The following is a 25,661-nucleotide window of genomic DNA, read 5'->3' as shown; positions in this document are numbered from 1 at the left end:
CTGCACCCAAGTGCCAAGATGCCTAAAATTCACAATCATACAGTATGCCCTGACCATCTTCCATTGAATTTTGACCATTTCAGGGCATGAGAGCCCAACATCCAACTTCTAGGGACTATATCTCATTGAGCTCTTTCTTTGGCCATCTGAGCCTGCTGCACTGCTTATACCTGTGGTAGGCAGTACTATCACCCCTGGGAGGAGATCTCGACCAATGATTAACAGGTGTGTATAAATATACCAGTTCCGTTTTCCCTCAGGTGGGATAACTGTGAAGTGTGTGTTCTCTACTCTTCCCTGAGTTTTGCTAGTTAAATGAAGCTTCCATTGCCCACAATGTCAACTTGCTTGCTAATACACTCTTTATTGGCATCTTCCTTTCCCTGCCTTCTTCACCACACGTTTTCCAGTTCCTGGGATGACCCTACAAATAAATTACTTTTACTTGGATACTTGTGTCAGGGTCTATTTCTGAGAGAACCCGAACAAAGACAAGTGGTCATTCTTTTGGGATAGCATCAATATTGCTAAGAGGTCTTCTCTTAAATGCAGAATCTTAGATTTGTGTGTGTGATTCGGGGGTGGGGTGGGGGGGAGTGGAGAGTGGAGTGAATTTGGATCACAGACTCTCCCTGTTCCACTACCTAACAAAAGGAACAAAAAGTAGTGAAAACCAGCAAAATGCTCACCAGTGAGAGTCAAACAAAGAAAATGGTATAACCTCAAGCTATAAACTTCAAACAATAACAGTTGAGAAGAGGAGAAAAAAATATTTTGATGTCTCAGTGCTGCTTTCAACTATACCCTGAACCCCAGAATGATTGAAAGAAATAGAGAAAATATTTAGAATTTTCCCTGAATTCCTCACAGCTTGGAAACAAACTACAGATATGCATAGGCATCTTGGGTTGTGTCAGAAAAGTAATTTCAAGAATAGTTTCAAACAGAGAGGGAAGCAAACCATAAGAGACTCTTAAATACAGAGAACAAACTGAGGGCTGATGGGGGGAGGGGAAGATGGGAGGAGGGGAAAATGGGTGATGGGCATTGAGGTGGGCACTTGTTGGGATGAGCACTGGGTGTTGTAGGTAAGCGGTGAGTCATGGGAATCTACTCCCGAAGCCAAGAGCACACTATATACCCTGCATGTTAGCTAACTTGACAATGAATTATATTACAAAAAAAAAATAGAAACCCTATCATGATAAGACAGTCTTATGAGGGACAGTGCTCACTATTTTAGAGGAAGGACTTCAGGGTAATAAGGTATATTCCCAACTTGATGACATGAATTCTGATGAGTGGCATTTAATAAAATCTCAGGAGAAGAGCAGAGTTCTTGACTCTCTGAGACAAAGCCCATCAGATTAATCCCCCTTCAAAGTACTCTGGATAGAGACAACAGGACAGAACACTAAGCGGTTGGTAGGAAGAAAAACAGGTCTCAGATAAAAATAGGAAGGGATCAGTAAGATTTACCCAACGTCTATCAGTACAAAAAGAAGGCCTCCATAGGGCTTCACAGATTAAGCAAGAACAGATGAATGAATAAATGATTGGATGACTGAGTGACTGACTGAATGAATGATTTTTAAAAAAAAAAAACATGAAGGGGCCTCCATTTTCAATAACAAACTAGATCTTTCAGACTAGGACTCTGCTGAATTCTACTGAAAACAACTGGATAAAATAGTAAAACACCTTAAAAGCATTGAGGACCTGATGAGAAATCAAGGAACTGGTCAAGCTGAAGGGACTTCCAGAACTCTGAAAGGAATGTGGAGCACAAGAGCCCTTCTTTAGCCCACAGGCATTTATCAATATGTGAGGATCTTTGCCAAATGCTCAAATTTGGATTTGGATTTTGACAGCCTTGCTATATGTGAGGTGGGAGAGATATGAGTATGCCCACAGCCAATCCAGGGTAACAAATCCACTAAGATACATCCCCACATTAATGCAAGGATCTCAAAAGATTACATGTCAAAGAAGATTAAAAAGGAAGTAAGACATACAAAAGAGAGATGGAATACTCATCTGGAAGAAACTACAAACCAAGGTAAAACAAAATTTATTTTTGAGTACTTCATGCTAAAGAATCATTTAATATGTCACAAATTTACTTAAATCGTTGCGAAAAGCTAGGCTACTAAAGTAGCAAAATGATATAAGAAAAATACATTGTGGAGCTTTGGAGACAAATTGAGGAGCAAAACATCATTATATAATGAATAAATAAATGAGCATAAGTTGAACATAATAAACATGACTGAGAATAGAATTTGTGGCATAGGGAAAGGCCTTGAGATAATCTAAGTGAATGGAAGGGAAAAGAGAAAAAGAAAAAATAACTAATGGCCCTGAAGCAGAGGATATAACAGATGAGACAAAAGTCAGATATATAAAGGGAAAAAAGTATCTTAAAAAAAGAATAAATAGATATATCAATCCAAGAATACAGAATATTCTAGGAAAAACTGATACTAACTACTTGATGCAAGGCATATCCTAGTTTAATTGTTGAGTTTAAAAGACAAAGAAAATTTTTTTTAGTTATTCAGGTAGAAAAATCAATTTCTCCATAAAAAGAAAAGTTAGATGAGCCTCAGTGTTTTCCATATTATTTAATCCTAGAAGACAAAGAAGCAGTATTTACAAGGTGTTAAAAAAATGTATTCTCTGTAGAATATCATATTCAGGCAAGTTGATGTTCATTACAAGCACAACATTGAGACATTCTCAAATATGAAGGAACTTGGAGTATGGAATCCATGCGTCTATCTACCCAGAAAACAATATATAAAGGACAACTTTGTGACTAAAGGACAGTACCCACTGCCAGGAAACAATGAACAAAGGTCTATAAAGTTCTGAGGAAAGAAAGCATAATGGTAAAATTTTATAGCCAGCTAAAATGTCCTTTCAATTATTCATTTATTTGTTTTTATTTTACTTCCTATGCCTTGATACTACACCTTGAATATAAAACCAACATACATTCTCAAGCATGCAAGAACTTAAAATATGGCATTTACATATCTTCTAAAAGTCTATCTAAAAATGAAGTTCATCCATGGGGCATCTGGGTGGCTCAGTCAGTTAAGTATTCAACTCTTGGTTTCAGCTCAGGTCATAATCTCATGGTTTCATGGGTTCAGGCCCCACATTGGACTCTGCACTGGTGGTGTGGAGGCTGCTTGGGATTCTCTCTTTCCCTCTCTCTCTGTCCCTCCCTGACTTGTGCTCTCTCTCTCAAAATAAATAAACTTGAAAAAAAAATAAAGCTCATCCAACTAAAAAAGAAATAACATTTTAATAATGGGAGAACATAGGTCTCAAAACTTGAGCATTGAATTGGTGTTATTTAATTAATGTGTTATTTATGGTTCAGAACAAGATGACAAATGTCATAGCTATGACAAAGTAAAGCAATAACCAATAAATATCAGGAAATGAGAAGGAAATTGGGTGGCTGCATGCTTATTTTCTCATCTTGTAAGCAGGGAGTCAACTACTATTATGTAATACTGAAAACAGGAAGTTAAAAAAGAATAAGGAACCTAGACAAAGCTTTTTCCTAATCTTTTTTCTTAATTATAGAAAAATCATTTAAGAAGTATATTCTATTATCATATGACTGCACTCATTTGTGGAACTTAAGACACTAACAGATGAACATAAGGGAAGAGAAGCAAAAATAATCTAAAAGCAAGGAGAGGGACAAAACATGAGATTCTTAAATACAGAGAACAAACTGAGCGTTGCTGGAGGGGTTGTAGTTGGAGGGATGGGCTAAATGGGTAAGGAGCATTAAGGAAGACACTTGTTGGGATGAGCAGTGGGTGTTATACATAGGGGATGAATCACTGGAATCTACTCCTGAAACCATTATTGCACTATATGCTAACTAACTTGGATGTAAATTTAAATTAATTATTAATTTAAAAAATTTTATGAAAAATATAGGAAACATATTTCTCCCTCTTGAGAATCAGAAATATCTTCAATTTCACCTTTAAATTTCTCCTGTTAAGTTTTAACATAATAATTTAGTACCATTACAATTAATAGTTGTTATTTTTGTGATACATAATGCCTTTTTAAAAATCTCAATTTTTCTCAGTCTCTTTGAGCCTTTCATTCTGTTCCTCTCTTGCTCTTCTCTTTCTTTTGTATGCATGGTAAACAAATTCTTGCAGAAATGTTTACCAAATGAGAAAGATAACTAGTATTGAGTGGTGAAATTTTTAGTGAAATTCTGCTTTCTTTTTTGTACTTTACCATTTTTAATCTTATAATGTGAACATATAAAATCTTTACAAAAACAATAGCCATAACTCTATAAAAAATACAGGCTTCTATCAACATGTTATCAATGTATTCATGATTTTCTACCTGGCACAAAAGTAAAGTAGAAGCTGGATGATGCTAAAAGCCCAGATTGGAATTAGGGCATAAAGAAAGGGGAGAAAATGATAACAGAAGCATCACATCATCTTTATTTTTTTCTTATTTTTGCCTATGGTTTCAGATTAAAGTAGCTGTCATTTCAACTTTACTACATTGTTTATTCTGCTATTTTCTTCAGAAGATTGAGCCTCTTAGGAAGTGGATGCTCCTTTTTTTTTAATGGTTACCAGATCCCTAATTCTGACTCTCTCAGATATTTTAATCTTCAAGGTTTTCTGAGCATGTCAAAGGAGGACTCACCAATGCCTGCATACATTTACAGATTAACAGCTTCTTCCATTAGCAAATTGGAAATTCTTTCCCTTATCCCTCTTACAGTGGGAGTTGTTTTCTCTTAATAGTACTATGATTCCCATTTCTGCATCTTCCTTTATTAATCCAGTCTATAAAGCATTTCCATTGTTCTTGGATGCTTCAGCCTTCTGTTGAGTTAATGAGCGTTAAATGGAATGGCTTATCTGAGGGAACAAAGACTCTACCTTCAACTAATGCGAACACTGATCCTTAATACACAAGCCAGACATTGGTAGGTAACAATGCATGTGCCATTCTTTATCTGCCATTAAGTCATGAAGTTCTCTTGCGGTCACAGAGTAGATACCTAAGCAATAATGTTAGCAGAGGGGGTGAGATGAGACCAGGAGACAGTCGGCAGCTTCTGTCTTAGGGGTCTGAAATGGGATCCAAATTTTCAACAAAACATTCTAGATCCACTAGGATATACTAGACCCTGATAAATCGAAAGTGGCATATTAGATCCATCACATACTTTAGACCTGAAGACAAGTAGGAGTTGGCAACCATTACTATGTAATTCTTTCAGGCTAATTTAAATTCAGTTGGCTGTTAGTTGTACCAAGTAATGAAAAGTAATGCCCCCTAGTACTTTGCAAAATCTATGTCTTCTTTTGAATGCAGTACCTAATGGCATCTAGTCACCGCACTATTAATAATGAGCAGCATCCCTATTTCTGATTACAAAATGAATATATAGAGCCATTCTTGCTCAAGGAAGCATCAATATTTTTGCTTTTAATGAACAATCAACTTCGTTGAGGAATGAGCCTTATGCAGTCTGGATGTTTTGAGAATTTAAGCATTTTCTAAATTATTATTACTCTTCGGGTAAGATTTTTGATTCCCTTAGGATTTTTCTGTGACTAAGATGGTTCCAGATGGAAGATCCACTGGTTTTTTGTTATAAAAGCAATTTTAAAAAAAAAGTTTGCAACTTTAAAACAGACCTAAATCCAAGAGAAAATGACAATTATATATATATATGAATGACATATGTGAGAACATTTTGATCACATTTTAGAAGAGAACTCTTTCATATGACAAACCCAACACCTTCATTTAAAAGCCAAACTCTCTGCTCGAAAAATATCAAAGATTTCATTTAAGTTGCCATGGGGCAAACAGAGTTATATACAAATCAGAATCATTTGCAGAGATGGGGGTGGGTGGTGCACACTGTATTTAACTTTCAAAACACAGTGAGTAGAATGAACTCAACTCTATACAAAGATCTCAAGAGTTTCTGGGATAAACACATGGGAATCAGAGTTGGAGTAAAAGGTAGAAAAAGGAAACTGAAGATTACAAAATTCAGTCACATTTCAAAATTTTCTGCTACAATAATTCACTTTATATAGAATTAATGTGGCTGATTGAACGTTTGTGCTGTAATTTACTTATAATTAACATTTTATGGTGAACAGATTTCACCATCTCCTTCATGCTGTGAACTCTAAGCCATAGGTCAAAAATAGAGATGAAACAGATAAGCACAAAATATTCTCACTGAAATATTAATGAGATTTTAATTTACTGCTTTAAAAACACATTTTTCATCAACGTCTGTATATAAAAATCACTATTTTATTTAAATTTTTTATCACATTAAAAATATAATGAACTCTTCCAGCTGGCGGTGAGACACTGAAGAGAGTCTCATGCACGTAGGAAATCTGAGGTACGTAAAACATTTTTCCAACCTGAAAAGGTGCCAGTAATATGGTCACATGAAGACACAGATGTTGAATCCAACATAGCCAAGAATCTCTTCTCATTTAATCAGTGCTGAGCTCTCAACACGGCGGAGAAACACGGCACCCCCACTGTGCCCTATCCAAATACCTGACCCACAGAATCCATGAGCATAATAAATTCATTGTTTTCCACCACTGTATTTCGAGGTGGTTTGTAAAGCACCGGAGGACACTGGAACATCCTAAGAGGCTTTAATATGCTACTATGCTTTTGCTGCCTGTTACTCATTTCAGATCCCTGTTACTTTTATTCTAGAGAGAAAATTCAGACAACCTTATACAACCAGAAACTACTTTACAGATGATATAAACATGGTGCATTTTTGAAGCAAAGAGCAGATGGTAAAATTAGTCAGAATTTTCAAGTTGATGACAATCCCGAGGGAATAAATATCTTATAAGGATTTCACACGTGTTCTTTGAAACCCTGAACACAGTAGTGAGACCATTAGACCTACCAAATTCTGCTTTTTCTCCAGAAATTTTACTCAGGTTAGTTAGCAAAACACCAAGCCTCTCTCACCTCACCTCACACAACCAATTTCTCAGAAGAGCCAATCCACATGTCTCAATTTTTTTAGCTTCTATTCATTCCTCAACCCACTCAAGCCCTTCACAATTCCTAGTTCTTTTTCCAAGTTAGAAAGTCATCCTCCAGAAAGGGGGTGTGCGGCTAAGGGAGAGGAGTGAGAAGTGACTACAAACACACAAGAAAAGATATATATAGTTTGCATAAGTAACATCGTATCCTTTTCACAAATCTTCTATAATGTTATGCAAATATTCAAGATTTTTCCATCATTTATAATAACAGTGTTGGGAAAGCAAGGATATTAGAACATAAAGCAGTAAACAAAACAAAACAAAACAGAAACAAAAAACAAAAACAAAAAAAAAGCTGCTATACACACTAACTTGGGCCTCGATTTATCTTTGTCAAGGTCAGAACAAGTGAGAATTAGACCTCTGATGCCAAGAACATGCTATTTATTTTTTAAATGATTTAGAAATGGAATTTTATTGTTATAAATTCCAACTGCCTTTTCAAATTATTATGGCATGTTTGATGCCCATCACAGATGGGGTAGCTTATAAAATTACAGCATGGCCTATGGATAGGAAGTAAGATCTACACAGGCCTGGTTTTCATGTCAGTCAACATTGCTTTTAGAACACAGGTGACCACATTTAGTCCATAAAAATAGCACCACTGATCTGAGAGGTGCAAACACTTCCCAGAGACTTTATATTTGGATTTTTAGAGGAGAATTTCTTGGGAGAGTGGAAAAAACTGTTTCTTCTAATTCATTTGCATATCATAGGAATATGCAAATGAAGGGGTGGAAATAGAGACCTAGGTGGCTGTCAAAATGGAACATACGTGACGGTTCTACACAGTCATCCTTTGACTCCTTATTTGCTTTTGTTGTCCATATCAACTCAACAACAATCCATGGAAAGAAAGGTGACAGTGAGGAGAGAGCTAGGACATCCATGAGGAAGCCAGTAAAACCATACAATTCAATGAAGACATTTCATTCCCTTTACTTTCTAACAAGCTCCAACCCATTCAAAGCACTTATTAGAATTTCAAATGAAAAGCTGAATACTATGAGCATTGTAAATCAGCTACAAACAGCTTTTAAAACTGTGTCAGGAGAAAATACACATGTAATTTTCTTCTTTTTTTTTTTAAATATTGCATTTTTTTTTGTCCTCAAAGGGTTTGTTTGTTAAGAAGCAGGTACCAAATTTATTTTTACAGAGGGAGTATGTTTGATTTGGGGAGGTGTGAGGGGACACACCGGAGAAATCCTTTAATCTAGGTTGGTAGGGGCTTCATTGCCACTGCCACTTGAGGCACATGCCCTACCACGCAGGCGATGGGTGGCCTTTCCCAAACCACATTGCATTGTTTATTTTTTATTCTTTAGAATTCTTAGAATCTGAAGCAGAAGTTATCACTTACCTGGGAAAAATGGCTACTCAGACCTCTCGATGCAGGAAGCCATACTTGCTGACTTTGAAAAGTCCAGAAAATAGTGGCGTGCTGGAGGAGCCCTCCCATCAATGGGAGAAGGGCAGGCGGGCAGAGGTTTCCTCAAGAGTCAGAAGCCTGTTGCCTCTTTTGCTGGGATGGCCTGTAGCCTTGTATACGTTCATTTCCCTGAGAATCTGACAGGGTCATGAGACACAGACACTTTATAGTTGCTCCTCATTTCCCTTTTCAAGTCCCTGGAAAGAAAAGAAAAGAAAGAGCTTTCTCAATTTGTTGAGTTTTAAAAATAGCTAGAGACAGGGATCAGTTTCCAAATTAAAGAGATTCCTCCCTCCCTCTCTCCCTCCCTTCCTTCCTCCTTCCTTCCTTCCTTCCTTCCTTCCTTCCTTCCTTCCTTCCTTCCTTCCTTCTTTCTTTCCTTCCTTCCTTCCTTCCTTCCTTCCTTCCTTCCTTCCTTCCTTCCTTCCTTCCTTCCTTCCTTATCTTCTGCAGCATAGGGAGGCCCATGTGGTTATACAGATCACCATCCATACAACACAAAGCAAAAAGCAAAAAGATAAACCAAAGTGTCACAGGGGCTACATCCTCTAGAAAATATCCAAAACAATAGAATCTCCTGGGCAACTGTTACTTTCTTGACACAGAGCACTTAGTGCTAAAAACTGTGAAAACGTAAGACAATATGTTCTGATAGAAAAGACCACAGCCAACTATGGTAGAAACAACAACAACAACAACAACAAAACAGGTGCACTCAAAAATCACAAGCTTTCATCTCTTCTGTTTCAGTTCTAAAAGTAGCTGCCTTGACATCAAAATGAAAATTACAACCTTGAAATGAATGAAGAGCTGCTCCAAGGCCTGGAGAATGGGATCCAGATGTCATTCTATGTTCTATCTGGATAGAAAGATTGAATCAAGCTGCATCTGACAATTTATTTATTTAACAGAAAACTACTAACCATCAACTACTGAAAACCATATGTGTACACTTGAAGTATTGATAATTCTCTGCCTACCTCCGTTTTAAATTTTGTGATAACCTTTCAGGCAAAAGTACTTAAATGGCAGTCAGAGTGTGGCCCCGTAAGTTCCCGTCAGTGTGGTGTAATGGAAGGATTGTGGGCTCTAGGATCTGACAGACTAGAGATAACATTCAGAAGGGACGGAGTCCACTGATTTCTTGGGGTTAGAAATGAAGAGGAACCACCACATATGGAGGGTGGCTTGTGTTTTTGAGTAGACTAGAAGACCCATTTCTCCCCCTTCCTGTACCCTCCCCCCGATAACCAATATAGTCCTCTTCTAATGTGGGAGGAGTTTTATTGAGGAAACCAACAGTTTTCTTCCATGGGATAGCATTTCCCTTGAAACCAGCCTGGTGGGTCGAGAGGTAATGATGAGACACCCCCAGTGGGAGTGTAAATCCTGATCATCAAATATGGAGGCAATGAGATCTGGCCTTTCCTTTCATAGAATGTTTCTCCTACCAGTAGCAGCCCTGAAGCACCTGGCTTTGATTGCACTGTGGGAGCTGGAAAGTTTCCTTCCATGTGGATCTGCTACTTATTAGCAGGATGACCTTGCAAGAGCTATGTGACCTCTCTGAACCTCATTCCATCACCTATAAAATGAGAGAGTAATACCTGCTTCATGGTGATGCCCAAAAGAGATAATGCACGGAAAGTTCTTTGCACACAGCCTAGCTCAGGAGAGACATGTTAACCTGGTTGAAGTTGCATTCCTTCTGGAAGGAAAGGATGCATCTCTTTTAACTTCTGGGAGGACTGTAACACTACTTGGGAAGAGAGCACTTGAGCTCTGTTGTTGAAAATGTTTTCCTGTCATTTCAATGGGCTGGCTTCACAGAAAGGTGCCTGAACCATTTTGGCCTGCATCATCACAACCCTTGCCCCCCAGTAGTTTCCTATTTTGGTAATAACTGTTGGTTTTCCTTTTCCTGTCCCCTCTTTAGTCAACTACAAAATTTATCCTTAACGAAATCTCTCTCCCTCCCTCATTCTAACGTTCTTATCCCCCCTCTTTCTTCTTCTCTCTTCCCTTTAAACATAAATTTCAGTCCCACAGTGGTTACCCACTGCCTAAGACACACAAGTAAAATCTTCTACCTGAGCTCTAAGATTCTCTGACTCTCTTGGTTTTTGTCCTCATGCTGATCACCTCTCTCTACCTACTGTAGTTTACTTCTCCCTGTTGCTCACCCCAGCCTTCATCTCTCAATATTTTGTATGATATTTTTCCTTCTTAGTAAAAAAAAATTAAGATGATTTCTTTTTTTTTTTTAATATTTATTTCTGAGAGAGAAAGAGAAAGAGAGTAGAGAGAAAACGAAAGGAGGAGGGGCAGAGAGAGACGGACAGAGTCCGAAGCAGGCTCCAGGTTCTGAGCTGTCAGCACAGAGCCCGACGCGAGGCTCGAACTCACTAGCCCTGAGATCATGACCCATGCTGAAGTCAGACGCTTAACTGACTGAGCCACCCAGGTGCCCCTAAAATGATTTCTTATCACCTTTCTGTAAACTGTTTTTTCCCTGCTTGAAATAATCAGGGACCCAACATAACTGAAACATATCAATAAAGCTCCATATTAGTAGCAACTGAAATCTGCCTACAATGACAAGTAGAATAAATATCCCAGTCTAGAGTATTCCAACTGACTTGCCTAAGAAACTCATCTGCTTAATTACTGAAGCTAATCAAGCAAACTCATCCATCTGCTTGTGTAGCACCTCTTTCTCCTCACTTATTTACCTATTGATGGGGTAAGTAAGATCGGGGCAGAAGACAGGATAGACATTTATGTGAGATCGACTGAATAAGTTAATTCCTCCAAACTAGAGCAGAGAAAATACAAAAAGTTAATTTTATGTTAATTTTTTTATGTTTATTTATTTTTGAGAGAGAGAAAGAGACAGAGCATGAGCAGGGAAGGAGCAGAGAGACAGGGAGACACAGAATCTGAAGCAGGCTCCAGGCTCTGAGCTGTCAGCATGGAGCCCAACACAGGGCTTGAACTCAAGAACCGCGAGATCATGACCTGAGCTGAAGTCGGGCACTAAACCAACTGAGCCACCCACATGCCCCAATTTTAAATGTGGAAAAGTTTGTAGTCTCTCCATGCCTTGAGCTCTTGGGTTTTTTTATTTATTAAACATTTTTTGAGATAACTGCCAATTCACTCGCAGTTGGAAAAATAATACACAGACATCACACGTACTCTTTACCTAGTTTCCTCCAATGACATCATCTTCCAAAACTACAGTACAATATTACAGCCAGGATATTGACACTGATATAGCCGGGATACAGAATAATTCATAATCACAGGGGTCTTTTCTATTGACCTTTTATAGCCATACCCCCTTCCCTCCCATCCCCACTCTCTCCTTAATCCTTGGCAACTACAAATCTGTTCTCCATTTATGCATTGCCAATTAAGGAATGTTATATAAATAAAAACATACAGTATGTAACCTTTGGGGTTGGCTTTTCCATTCAGCATAATTCTCTGGTGGTTAATTCAAGGTGCTGTGTATATCTATAGTTTGTTCCTTTTATTGTGGGTAGAATTCCACAGTATGGTGGTACCACTGTTCATTTTACCACTAGGTAAAACATCTAGTTGTTTCCAGTTTTTTGTTATTACAAATAAAGTTGTTATAAACATTCACGTACAGATTCCTGCATGGTATACAGGTATTCTTTTCTCTGGTGGAAATATCTGGGAATACCATTGCTGGGTTGTATAATTACATGTTCAGTTTTTAAGAAACTCCCAAACTTTTTGCTAGAATAGTTGCATCATTTTACATTCCCACAAGCAATGGATGAGTAATTTGATTTTTCTGCATCCCCACCAGTATTTGGTTTTGTCACTTTTTTTTTTTCATCCCATCTAATAAGTGTGTAATGATAGCATTGTATTTCCAAACAGCTAATATGTTGAACATCTTTCCATGGACCTATTTGCTATTTGTGTATCATATTTGGTGAAATGACTCTTCATGTCATTTGCCATTTTCTAATTGGATTATTTGCTTTTTTTTTTTTGCTTTTTGTTTTTAAGTTTTAAAAGTTTTTATATAGCCTAGAACTAGTCCTTTGTTGGATATGAGGTTTGCAAATAGTTTCTTCCAGTCTGTAGCTTATTATTTCATCCTCCTAAAAAGATCTTTCACATTGTAAGAGTTAATTTTGTCGAGGCAGTTTATCAAGTTTTCCTTACATAGATTGGGCTTTTGGTTTCAACTCTAAGGAATCTTTCCTAGGGATGTCTGGGTGGCTCAGTTGGTTAAGTGTCTGCCTCTTGATTTTGGCTCAGGTCATGATCTCACGGTTTGTGAGTTTGAACCCTACCTCAGGCTCTGCACTGACAGTCTGCTTGGGATTCTCTCTCTCCCTCTCGCTCTGCTCCTCCCCTGCTCCTCTGAGCATGCTGTCTCTTAAAATAAATAAATAAAATAAACTTTAAAAAAAAAGAAATCTTTCTTAGTCCTAGATCCTAAACATTTTTTCTAATAGTTTTAGATTTTTATGATTTATACTTAACTCTGCAATCCACTTTGAATTAATTTTTGTATACTTTGTGAACTTAGGCTGAAGGTTTTTTGATTTGCCCATGGATATCCAATTGTGCCAGAAACATTTGCTGCAAGGCCATCTTTCTTCCATTGAATTGCCTTTATATCTTTGTCAAAAATCATTTCAGCATATTTATGTGGTTCTATTTCTGGGTACTCTGTTCTTCTCCATTGACCTGTGTGACAGTACACACAGCATTGATTACTGTAACCAGATAAGAAGTCTTTAAATTGGGTAGATCGATTTCCTCCCACATATTCATTCTTTTTCAAAAAGTTTTAGCTATTCTAGTTCCTGTGAATTTTCATGTGAATTTTTGAATAACCCTGCTTCTATTTACAAAAATATCTTGCTGGAATTTTTACAGGAATTACACTGAGGAATATATTAATGCAGGGAAAATTGACATCTTTACTATGTTGAAGATTCCAAACCATGAACATAGTACTTCTCTCCATTTATTTGGGTCTTCTTTGATTTCTTTTATCAGCATTTGTAGTTTTGAACAAAGAAGATATACGTGTTTTGTTAGATTTACACCTAAGCATTCTTTTTTTAAGCTATTAAATAGCATTGTATTTTTTATTTTCATTTTCATGTGTTCATTGCTAGTGTATAGAAATATAGTTGATTCTTGTCTGTATATCTTGTGTGCTATGACTCTGTTAAACTTATTCATTCTAGAAGGTTTTATTACTAATTTTTGTAGAGTCCTAGGAATTTTCTCTGGTGACAATCATGTTTTATACAAATGAAGATCATTTTACTTCTTCATTTCTGATCTGTGTGCCTTTGATTTCTTTCGTTGCCTTTACTACACTGACTTGAACTTATAGCACTGTTTGGAACAGGAATGGTAAGAGTGGACATCCTTGCCTTATTCCTCATCTTTGAGAGAAAACATTCAGTCTTTCCACTTTTATAATGTTTGCTGTAGGTACTCTTTATAAAGTTGAGTAAGTTCTTCTCTATTCCTATTTTTCTGAACATTTTTTATCATGAACGGGTATTGAATTTTGTCAGATGTTTCTTCTGCATCAGTTGATATAATCATGCAATTCTTCTTTAGCCTGTTAATATGGTGGATTATATTGTTTGATTTTTGAATATATAAACAGTTTTGCATTCCTAGAATAAATCCTGCTTAGTTATGATATAAAATTCTCTTTATGCATCACTGAAATGTATTTGCTAACATTGTGTCAAAGATTTTTGCATCTATGTTCATGAGGTACATTGGTCTGTAATTTTCCTTTTTTATTTTTTATTTTTGGTACTGTCTTAGTCTTAATGTTGGTATCAGGATACTATCAATTTTATAAAATAATATGGGAAGTATTTTTTCTTTTTCTTCTTTCTGGGTGAAATTATGTAGAATTGATGTTAATTCTTTAAACATTTAGTAGAATTCTGCAGTGAAATTTTTCTCTGTTTCTCTAACCCTCCTTCCAGATCTCACTACCTCAGCTTCTTCCATAGGTATGCAAGTTCTAATGCCTATAATAAATTCTTTATTTCATGACATTCTTATCTGCATCCCTGATTGGATCCTGATATCTTAAGTAATTTGATATTAAACTGAAATAATGATAATAATTGTTACTAGTTACTGAGCATTTAGAATATGCCAAGCACCTGCTATACATTTTACATTTGTTACTTCATGTAAGCAACCCCATAAGGAAGGCTCTATTGCCATCCCAATTATACAGAAAAGGAAACAGAAATACAGAGAAGTTAAGTAAGCTATAAACAATCACACAGTAAGGATCAGAAATAGGACAGAAATCAAACTCTTGGCCACATTGCTCAACTGAAGTTCCTTTTCTTGGTATCTGATGTCTCTCTCAGAAGACCAGAACATATGGTGCTGACAAAAGGCCTCTATTTGAGTCTTAGTCACGTCCATGGCTTCTGGTATAACCTGTGCTTTTCATCTTGTTTACTTTCTCTTCACACACACATCATTTTCTTTTCTTTTTTTTTTTCTTTTCTTTTCTCTGCCCATTGATGATTTTCCCTCTGGACGTTGCTCCGTCTAAATGACCCCTCACCTCCCAATCACCTTTTATATAGTTGGAAAGTAAGCAGAACCAAGAGATGCATCTCCTTCCAGAATCAGTGGAGCCCACACAAGTAAAGCACAAGCAGCAGAACAAGGGCAAACGCTGGTCGGTGAGGTGGCAGAATGGACATTGCGACATGCTGGGTGGAGGCATGCCCACTGGCGAGAGCAAGTGGGGATCTATGGGGCCAAGAGACATAAGCCTGTTTAAAACTACAAGAAAATGGTGCGTAGTTACTCTGATAAATCACCTCTCTTGTTCTGGCTTTTTCTTTGCCCATTTTGGGGTCAGTCCATTTTTTAATTAAAATATCTACCATGCCTTATGAAACTGTATTAATACACTAAAATAAACAATACTTTGAATGCAGAAATTAACATTTAAGCAGATGCAGCCCAGATCCATTCCATTCTGTGTGTGTGTGTGTGTGTGTGTGTGTGTGTGTGTATTTTTCTTTTCTCTGAGTGCCTTTGCTTGGTAAAGGCCATCAAATATCATTGGGAATTATTACTAATTTTTTGAACAGCCCTGAAGAATTAAAGAGAGAGAGGAAGAGAGAAGGAATAAGAGGAAGAGAGAGAGAAAGAGAGAGGTTAAGCTCAAAGGCAGAGAGAGCGAAATGGACCAGATTATACAAAATTAAAAAGCAAATACGAGCAGACAATTTGTGCCGAGTGATTGCAAGCAATTACAGTCCGGCTTTTCTGGAGGGAAGATGGGGGGAGGGGGTTATTTCAGCTTAAAAGGAGACTTTATTCATTCCTGATCAGCTTCTCCTACCATTCTCTCTTTTATTCTTGGATATCAATTTAAAAAAAAAATCAGCTTTCAGATGTTCCATGTTCACCCCTGCGAATCCACCCCTGGGCAGACAGTGAGAATTTAAGCTTCCAATCGGTTCTTTCTATAGCCCTGAAAACCAATTTGTTCATAAAGAATAAAATAAGGAGGGGGAGGGGGGAAACACAACAAGAACATGTGTTTCTTTTAGAGGAGAGCTTCAATTTTACTATAATTGTCTAAAGACAGAGCTGCTTTGATCTGAAGAATTATTATTGTGCCTCAAATGCCGGCTGCTAATGTCACAGCTGTGCTGGGGCTCGGTCACGCCAAGGGGCTTGGGGACCAACTTAGTCCCTGACCTGCCTCTGGGTCCCTCTCTCCTTGTCTTTCCTTTGTCCACATGGGAAAGTTTGCTTTTCCAGCATGTCCCTTGGCCATAGAAGACCACAGCTCTGTTGGTTTTGTTCAGGTTCTTGGGGAGGTGGAAACATACCCATGATGACTTAACGGGGGGCTGCTGAGGCTGTGCCAGAGTGGGGGCTCTTGCCTTCCTAGGGGCAGGCAGGGCTGGATGTGAACATGCAAGAGGGCAGCATGGTCACTAGATCATGGGGCCCGGCTGTTCTTGGTCTTCCAGCACAGGCAAGAGCAGTGAGGAGAGTTCCAGGACTTGCAAGAAACATGGAGAACTATTCACTGCATTTCTCTGATTTCAATTCTCTGGGTTAATAGCTATTTTCTCTCTTTTCAGCTTATGCTGTACTGAAGCCAAGGGCAGCTCAAAAAGCAGAATTAAACAATTTTCTTTCAGAAAAAGAAGAACCAAAAACTGTATTTAAGGTCTGAGAGCAGAGGATCTTCTGTGGTTGCGTTCTCCTTCCTTCAGTTTCAGGGACAGAACCAGAGGGCCTCCTCCCCCATGTGGCTCCTGGTTGGCTAGACATGTCCTGGTGGCTGGAACAGCCCTGTCCACTCCTCACCTCACTTCCTCCCATGTGGGAAGCTGCCTCGTATGTCTCCTCCAGGTTCGTCCTGTCTCCTCTGAGGTTCTCTGGAGACTGTAATCTGAACAGGGTCCTCCTCATCCATTCCCTCTCTGGCTCCCCAATGCCAACAGCATTGTCCAGACTTCATAACTTGGTATTTAAGGCTCTACAGGTAAGTTGCCCACATACCTTAATGCAGATATTACCTTCAGCCCTGTAACCACAGGTGGTAAGTTTCACCACTATTCCAGAATGCTCCAGCAAATTCCTGCCTCTGGGCCTTTGCTATGACTTGCCCCCACTTGGAATACAACTTCTCCCTTCTCTTCCCTTCTGAGTCCTTCTCTCTTTTCTTGGCTCCACTTCTAGCCCAACATACAGATGAGATGGATAAGAAAATTATTCCAAATGGACTGCGAAACAAAGTTTAGGAACAGAGCTACTACATGGCCTGGGTTAAGTCTGGGGCCATGACAACAAGGAGAAGACAGACTAGGAGGAAGAGACCACACCCCTGGCCTCCAGGCCAGTGTTTCTCAAACTGGAAGGATGCACAGAGCCCTTTGAAACAAAATGTAGTAAAACACAAAAATATTCATGAACTTTTGGGGTCTTAAGATTCTAGTCTGAAAAATGCTGCCTTGAGAAACAAACAAAACCCATGCAATATGAAAAGATAAATATAAGTGTAGCCCTCCAAGACACTAGGCCCAAATCCCCCACAAAAATCATCCTTTCCTACCTGAGCATCCATGATACAAACAAACAAATAAGCAAACAAACAAAAAAATCTCCTACAAGACTTTTATTAGCTGTGCAAAGAAGGGCCGGTTACTTAAATTCTCTGTGCCTCTTCATGCATAAAAAGGAAGAAAAATAAAAGTACCTACCTCAAAGTGTTATTGCTAGGATAAAATGATGTAATATACGTGCATGCAAAGTGCCTGGCACATTCGGAGTTCTCAAACAGAGTCAGCTTTTATCAAACTAATCCCTCTAGGTACCTATCTTGTTACCAGAAAACTTCAAGAGCAAATCCTGAATTCCTCATTCCCACTTCAGCTCCAGGAGGTCTGATATTCTGGGGTTTCTGAAGAGTGGGAGGGAGGATGCTTAGGAGACTGAGGCTCCAATGAAGACAGAGTTGCAAACACAGGAAGCACTAAGATAGGAAGCAAAGAGTGAAACATGAGCTTTGAGCAAAGGAGAGGTGAACTGATCTTCTAGAGTGGCATGGGTAGGACCTGACAGCTACAGAACGACTGGGCAGATACCCTATGAATGGGACAAAGGGAGGCAGGTTTCAGTGCAGAGTTTATGGAGGAAGATCTAGTTGAAGATAATGGAGAAGATTCTGGCTAAGGAGGAATGATCTCTGTACCTCAATAAGACATGTAAGTAAATGGCAGGAGTCAGGCAAAGAGGGAGACCTATAGGGCTCAAGAAAACCTAGAGAACAATCTCAGAGCAAATTTAAGAGTAGAGAATGAGGAGGCAAAATATCTCCAGAAGGACAACATCTCCACCTTCCATTAACTGCCTTGTAACATCAGGTGTTGGATGAGTCAAGAGGAATCTCCTGCAGCTTTTGAGGTCCTAATTCTTGACCTTGGAGATCCTGCCTTCTTTCCTTGCAGAGAAGAGGGCTTGAACAAAAACAGAGAAGGTGTAAAAATGAACAAAATTTAGGTAAGAGGGAAGGAGTTAGGAGAAAGTATACTGATGCTTGAAGCTTTGAAATAAAACAAACAAAAAAAGATGGACTAAAGGATGGGCAAAGGGACAAATAGATGGACTGAGATAAAACAAGCATGCTCCAATGTTATGGTTGGATACAGATGGCGAGTGTATGGGTATTCACTGCAAGCGGTTTTTTTCAACTTTATGTGTTTGCAAATTTTAACAAAAAATTAGGGAAAAAAACAGGTAACAGCATCCAAGTGAATCAATTCATATCTCAAGATAAGTTGTCTCCAAAAGTAGTTGGCTGAATAGTGAAAGGCTAAAGTTTCTTCAATGGTTTCCCCTTGCCTTTCAGTACCCCACACACTTTTCCAGCACAAGACAACCTGCTAAGAATGTTGTTTGTAAAGATTTAAGCTATGAACCCATGCTATGGAATCTATATGTTATCATATCTTTTCTCATGAGTAACGCAAGTCTTTAACAATCAAGGAAATAAATCTGCAGACATTGAATTTTGGCCAGTAGAGAAGAAACTGTAGATGGGTGTATCAGTTGAGATTAGAGTCAGGTGCAAATGTCAGACAGGAAAGAACAACTGAGGCAAACAAGTAGAAAGTTCATTTCATGATCACATGAATAAAACCCAAATGGGAGTAGCCCATGACTCTGCACCTCAGACATTTCAAGAATGCTGGTCTTTTCCAGCTCACTGCTCCAACACCCCTAAGAGATAGTGCCCGTTCCCCACCTTCAAGGTCCAGGTGGCTTGACCTCTATTTCAAGCAGCAAGATGATGGCAGGAACAAAGATGAAGGAACACAACAGCAGGCACAAGCTATTTCTTAAGGAAGATTTCTGGAAATAGATATGCAAGCTCAGTTGCGTGTTTACACTTAGTTGCAAGGGTGATTGGGAAATGTAGTCCTAATTTTTAGCAGCAATATGTCCAACAGAGAAATTCTATTACTATGAAAAAAGGGAGAAAGGATTTGTGAGGACAACTAACAGTGTCTCTCAAAAGCGGGGAAAATGTTTCTCTAGAATGCTCCAATCACAAGTCTATACTTCTCTATTGTCTCTGCCTTCCCATAGGGTCAGCTCTGACCTTCTCAACTGACCTCCGTGACAATGGTCTCTTTTCCATCTTGATCATATAGTGAGGAGGAGAAAAAAAATAAGAAACTTTATAATAAATGCTGTAGAGGTTAATAACCAAAGTGTGAGGTAGGTATTGCCACCGTCATGTTAGAAATAAGAAATGGAAGTTTACCTAAGTGGAAAAGACTGATGAGGGCTTCCTTCATCTTTAGCGGCCACTGGCAAAGTGTATGGGGACACAGACAAAGTCTGCCCAGTCTCTCCCACCTAGGTGGGGAGACGGGAACCCTCTACCTCCATCTGATAACTGAAACCTTGCAAAGCATAAAGGGTGACTGAGAGCAAAGGAGTTCTAAACAGGTGATCTCACCTGGAGGGGAAAACAGGATTTTAAGTCAGTCTAGTGTCACAGTCTTCTTGATCAGAGTTCTCAAAGTTGACTACCCACTGAAATCACCTAGGGCTTTTGAAAACATGCTAATGCCTAGTCCCAACCTCCAAGATTCTGACTTCATTAGTCTGGGGTAAAGCCCAGGCATTGAGATTTTTCAAAACTTCCAACAGGACTCTGACACGCAGCAAAGTGAGGGAATCACTAGAATCTAGAGCAGCGGTCCTCAAACTTTAATGTGCATGTCTGTCACCTTGTGATTAGGTACAAATGCAGATTGTTCTTCACAAGGTCCAGGATAGGCCTGAGACCACATTTTAATCAGTTCCCAGGTGATGCTGATGCTGCCGTCTTTGGGGCACACTTGACTTTGAGCAGAGAGTTTGACTCTTGCATTACTCCTACAGAGAATATGCATTTTTGCTATCTCCATGGGAGCCTAAATGCATGGTCTACTTATGCAAGCCTGTCTGGAGGCCAGAGGAAGTTTGGCCTTGTACCGAGACCCTACCTGACAGGACTCCAGGCCTATTACTTGCTGGTTGGTCTACATCTGCCATCGTGTTTACCATGTCATCCCCTAAGCCGATGATCTAGAATGGCCCCTGTGGAACACAGCAGAGAACAGGCTACTAGTGCTCTATACATCTCTTATTAATATGAATAATTAATGCTTAGTGCTAATAAGTAACCATTTATTAATACCAATAATGACACTGAGAAAACAATCATAGTCCTCCATGGTACAAATTCCTCTATATACCACCCCCCCCTCCAAATTATAGTCCTAAATGAGATTCTAGAATCTTGTTTTGACAGGTACAACCTCACACAAGGTCACTTAATAAGACAGCTCTGTGGACTGAAATTCTACTTTCAACAGATGTATTTTCAGTGTGGCACACAGGAAATTAAATGTGAGAGTGTCATTAACATGGAAGTTGTAAGTTTAATTCCCTACACAGGGTGCTGACAAACTGAGATTGTTTATCTATTTCTCATCATGGCTATGTGTTTCCTATGGGATCCAGTGAATTTCTTAGAATTCAAAGCCTTTGCCCCCTTTTTTGAATGAGCATGTTCTTATAGCTTCAAATGCAATCCTCAAAAAACCATATTCTGAGAAGCCAAAGAAACTAACAGAAGCACATCAGTAAGAACGTGATTCCATAGCATGGTTCATGACTGCTAAGGATGGCATTCAGGTCTGATTCAGAACGCGGACCCTTGTGTAGTTTCCTTAAACATTTCTTCTTAGAGGGAGTAATGTAGCACCTAATGCCTAATGACATCAATTGGGGAATTCATTAAAGAAAAACTGATAACAAGATACGTTATCATAGTCAACAATTAACTGGGACATGTAGGAATCTTGATTGCTTTTTGGATGTGTAACTGGGGCTGCCTTGGGAGGCTGTTCTTAAAAAAGTGGTGGGTGTGGCACAGCAGCCTCCTTCTGCAGGCTCATTCTGACCACTGGGAAACTTACAAGTCTAAATCACAGGCAAAGAGATAGGCCAAGGTAAGCCATTCATACCCTACAGCTGTTACAGGTGGACAAGACAGATATCCACTTCATGACTGCCTTTCTAAATTTCCTTTGTCCTCAGGTTTACCCCTTACTACAGGTTCAACTGACTTGACTAATGGTGGGAAAAGGAGATCTCAGGGGACCCTTTAAGGTTCTGATACGCCTGGAGACTAAGCTAGAGGGAACTAAAGGCATTTTGCTAAGTCTCCCTTGGCAGGATCTCACTGAGGGAAGACTCAAAAGTCTCTGTCCTTCTGGGTGGAGAAGGACAGAGTTAAGAAGTTGTCTGACTATGCTTAGTCTTGGCCTGGGAAAGACCCTGCAGCAAGCCGAGGCATCTGAGAGCATCTAGCCTTCTCATCATGTGAGCTAGCCTGCTTCTTGGTGAGAAATCACCTACCCACCTCCTGGTTCCGACAGTGTGATGCCCAACCGGTCCAGTGACCTGAGCATTTAGAAGAACCTCCCCTTTCTTCTTCATACACTCATGTCTGAGGATGCTCAGACATTCCCCTGCATACATGTATCATTCCTCCCAAGTAGTCTTTTGGTTTTGATTTAAAGTCCTACCAAATGTTAGAGGCAACAGAGGTTTAAGACAGCTTTTAACCCAATTTCCTCATTTCACAGATGAGAAAACACCCAGAGCGGATTACCCACAGCCAACTGGAACAGGAGTCCAGGTTTTCTGACTCTTACTTCAGGACTCTATTTTTTAAATCTCTAAAAAATGGCAAACCTAAAGTCTCAAAGAAATAGCTCTTGGGTAATCTTGCCCATGGTGGTACAATATGAAGTCACCTTTAGCTGGCTGCTAGGCTGTTGTCCCCAGTGTGCATTCAGATGGAGTTACAAATCTAGTTTGTTGCCGGAAGCTCCATCACATTCAAAGGCACATTCTCTATGTCTGCCAGCAATGGGAGAAATAGCATACGGTATTTTAAACCAATCATAGTTGCCTGAGTCAAGAGGGTATTCTAAAAGTACAGGGTGTGCTGGTTATTCTATTTGCCCCTCCAGATGCACCTATCATCTCCCTCTCTCTCCACTCTGCTCTGTGTCCTGGGAGACTAACCTCTACAGGCTCATCACCCAGATTGGCTTGTCCTCCAGATCACGGTTGTGTTTAACCAATGGGAAGGCCCAGAAGGAGGTCAGAGGTTGGGGTATTGGCTATTCTGGTCCCCTCCCTGCCTTGCCATGGTTTTGGCAGTGGCTGCATCCCTCTACCTGTGGCCACAACTCCCCGCAGCCACAGGTCTCAGCAGAGGCCAGAAATGCTGTTCCTTCTGTTACCACCTCAGTTCTCTGAGGTTCTCCATCATCCTTTGTCAGTTCCCTTCACCCTTTCACCTTTGAAATTAGTTCCATTATTAAACTCTTATTAAACTCTCTTCATTAAATTAACATGTTGAGCAAGCTGTCTTTTCCTTGCCGGGACCCTGACTATGACAGGGGCCATCCCTGTGGGTTGGGTACTCCTCAGCTCTCTTGGGTACCCATGGGTGGAACTGTATCAGATAACAATACCCTACATTCACTAACTCAGGCATGGGGTCACTTCTATTTGACTGGGGAGAAGAGTATAAATAAGGTAGGATATCTATGTGAAACCAATATGGCAGTTGGAAAAATCTGCCTGACACTTGAGATTCTCCTGGTCTACCTTAGAACACCCCACTTGAGTTAAATGACTCCACAGCAGAATCATGGGATTATACTCCTAGTGTCACCTATGATTTATTCCATGGAATTGGGCAGGTCCCTGCTTCTACTTCTCTAGATTGGTCACATGATTCTGTTCCCTTGCATGCCTGCTAAATATAATGTGTCACTATCTGCAATGTCCAAACTCTACCAACTCATGGTAAGCTGTCTTAAATGCTAAAACAAACACAAATTGAACTGGTTTTCCCATCTGTTTCTTTAACAAATGGGAGCTTAAGCCCATAGGGAAACTGCGTGGGTCAGGGAAACATCAAATGAACACTTCTGAACAAAAACAAATGTTTCTGAAGATCTCAAGATATTTTAAACATAGCACTCCATTGGCCAGGCTTCCCCCCTCCAACGCCTGCACAAGATCCTGATGACAGCATTATTTGCTTGAACTGGATTTGTTTCTGTGCCCAGAAACAACACACAAGGAACCTGGAACAGGAAACAGCTACTGGGTCCTAAAAGTTTTTCCAGGACACTGTCTGAGACTAGACAGGAATGAAACAACAGTTGGAAAGCACACCAAGGGAGCAAAGAGAATCATTCCTCAGGATCTGTGTTATTGCTCTTCTTTTACTATTAAAAATATCAAGAGCAAAAAGCAGTGGCTTACATTCTGACATAAAACCCATCCAGGTAAGACAACAAGGGGTATGAGGGTGGGGATGACAAGGCAGCAGAGGAGGAGGAAGAGAAGGAGGAAGAGGAAGAAAGGGAGGAGGAGGAAGCTTATTTTTAATTGGGGAAACTGGCATAATCCTCCCTGATATACCCCTATAAGCAGATGCTCATTCTGGGTGCCCTACAGGCCTCCGACATACCCCCACTCTAGCCTGCAGCTTCCTTGACATTCTATGGAACTAAAAGCTATGCACACCTTTGAGTTTTGCCTTATTCCATTTTGTGCCCTACCAATGCCTAACAAGGTGCTTGGTACATTGTAAGTAATCAACAAATGTTTCTTGGTTGATTGAGTTAATGCATTAATGAATGGTTGAACAGATGAGTAAGAGATAAATCAGTGAATGGAAGAATCAACAATTGACAGCACTATCTTTCTAGCTGGTCAATTATTTCTTTCAGAAAGAGGGATGGGTATTTACCACCAGCGGGATCTATATCATGAAGCCATGGGGCCATTTTCAGGGTTTCACTACTGCCTCTTCCCTCTTGTCCACCCTCATCTCAGGTGTATACCCTGGTGTACCCAGCTCTCTTGGATACCCTTGTGTGGAACTGTATCAGATAACAGTAGACTACATTAGCTGATTTGCCTATGGGACTACTTCCATTTGAATGAGGGGAAGGGCAAAAAAACAAGGTAGGACACATATGGAAAACTGACAGCAGTTGGCAAAAATCTGACCAATATTTGAGATTCTCCTGGTCTGTTTAGTCCCTAGGATGGATTTTCTCTTGAGCAATGTTCTATCCCCCCAGCTCCCTTGGGGCTTTCCACCTCCTTTCCTGTCTCCTTACCTACCTCTCCTCCTTCTGTGGATTTCCTTTCTGTTCCCCTCCCTCTACTCTCTAACTCCTTGATCCATTTCTTCTCTCTTCTTGCTGAGTATTTCTTCAGCATTTATTTCTATTATTATATTGGGGGGGGTTCACATAATTTATCAACTGAATGAGGGCATTTTTGAGAGTTAAAAGGAGTGTTAGGAACAATCAAAATTCTGTACTTTAAAATATTAAATTAAAATATTAATTTATTGATTTTATTTGTCTTGGTGGAATTATAAAATAGTTTTATTTAAAACCTATTTTCAAAACTGAAATTATTGCCACCAAATAAATACATCTGTGCTCATTAAAGCAAACTAGAAATAATTTATTTTGTTCAATCTATTATCCAAATATTTTTTTTTCAACGTTTTTTTTTTTTTTTGGGACAGAGAGAGACAGAGCATGAACGGGGGAGGGGCAGAGAGAGAGGGAGACACAGAATCGGAAACAGGCTCCAGGCTCCGAGCCATCAGCCCAGAGCCTGACGCGGGGCTCGAACTCACGGACCGCGAGATCGTGACCTGGCTGAAGTCGGACGCTTAACCGACTGCACCACCCAGGCGCCCCCTATTATCCAAATATTAAACAATACCATTAGCAGAATAATGGTGCTTGGCATATATTCATATATTTTCATGGTTTTTTTAGTCACATTTATTTCTAATATTATTATGTCATGGTATTTTCCTAAAGGAATTTTTTTTAACACAGATTTATTTTTTAATCTTTTTGTTTCATAAAATTGCATATAATCTTCAAAGTTGCCTTTTT

General features: G+C 39.4%; 1 long non-coding RNA gene across 1 annotated transcript in view; it reads right to left on the bottom strand.

The window, feature by feature from the left end:
* The window catches only part of LOC131499137 (uncharacterized), a 302,367-nt gene that overhangs the window by 82,248 nt on the left and 194,458 nt on the right, over positions 1 to 25,661 (bottom strand). The window contains exon 2 of the long non-coding RNA XR_009255738.1: positions 8,491 to 8,756. This is a non-coding gene — a long non-coding RNA (uncharacterized LOC131499137). The remainder of the gene's footprint in view (positions 1 to 8,490; positions 8,757 to 25,661) is intronic.

The sequence above is a fragment of the Neofelis nebulosa genome, chromosome 17 (assembly GCF_028018385.1).
Source record: "Neofelis nebulosa isolate mNeoNeb1 chromosome 17, mNeoNeb1.pri, whole genome shotgun sequence".
NCBI lineage: Eukaryota > Metazoa > Chordata > Mammalia > Carnivora > Felidae > Neofelis > Neofelis nebulosa.
This window is presented reverse-complemented; position numbering and strand designations above follow the sequence as displayed.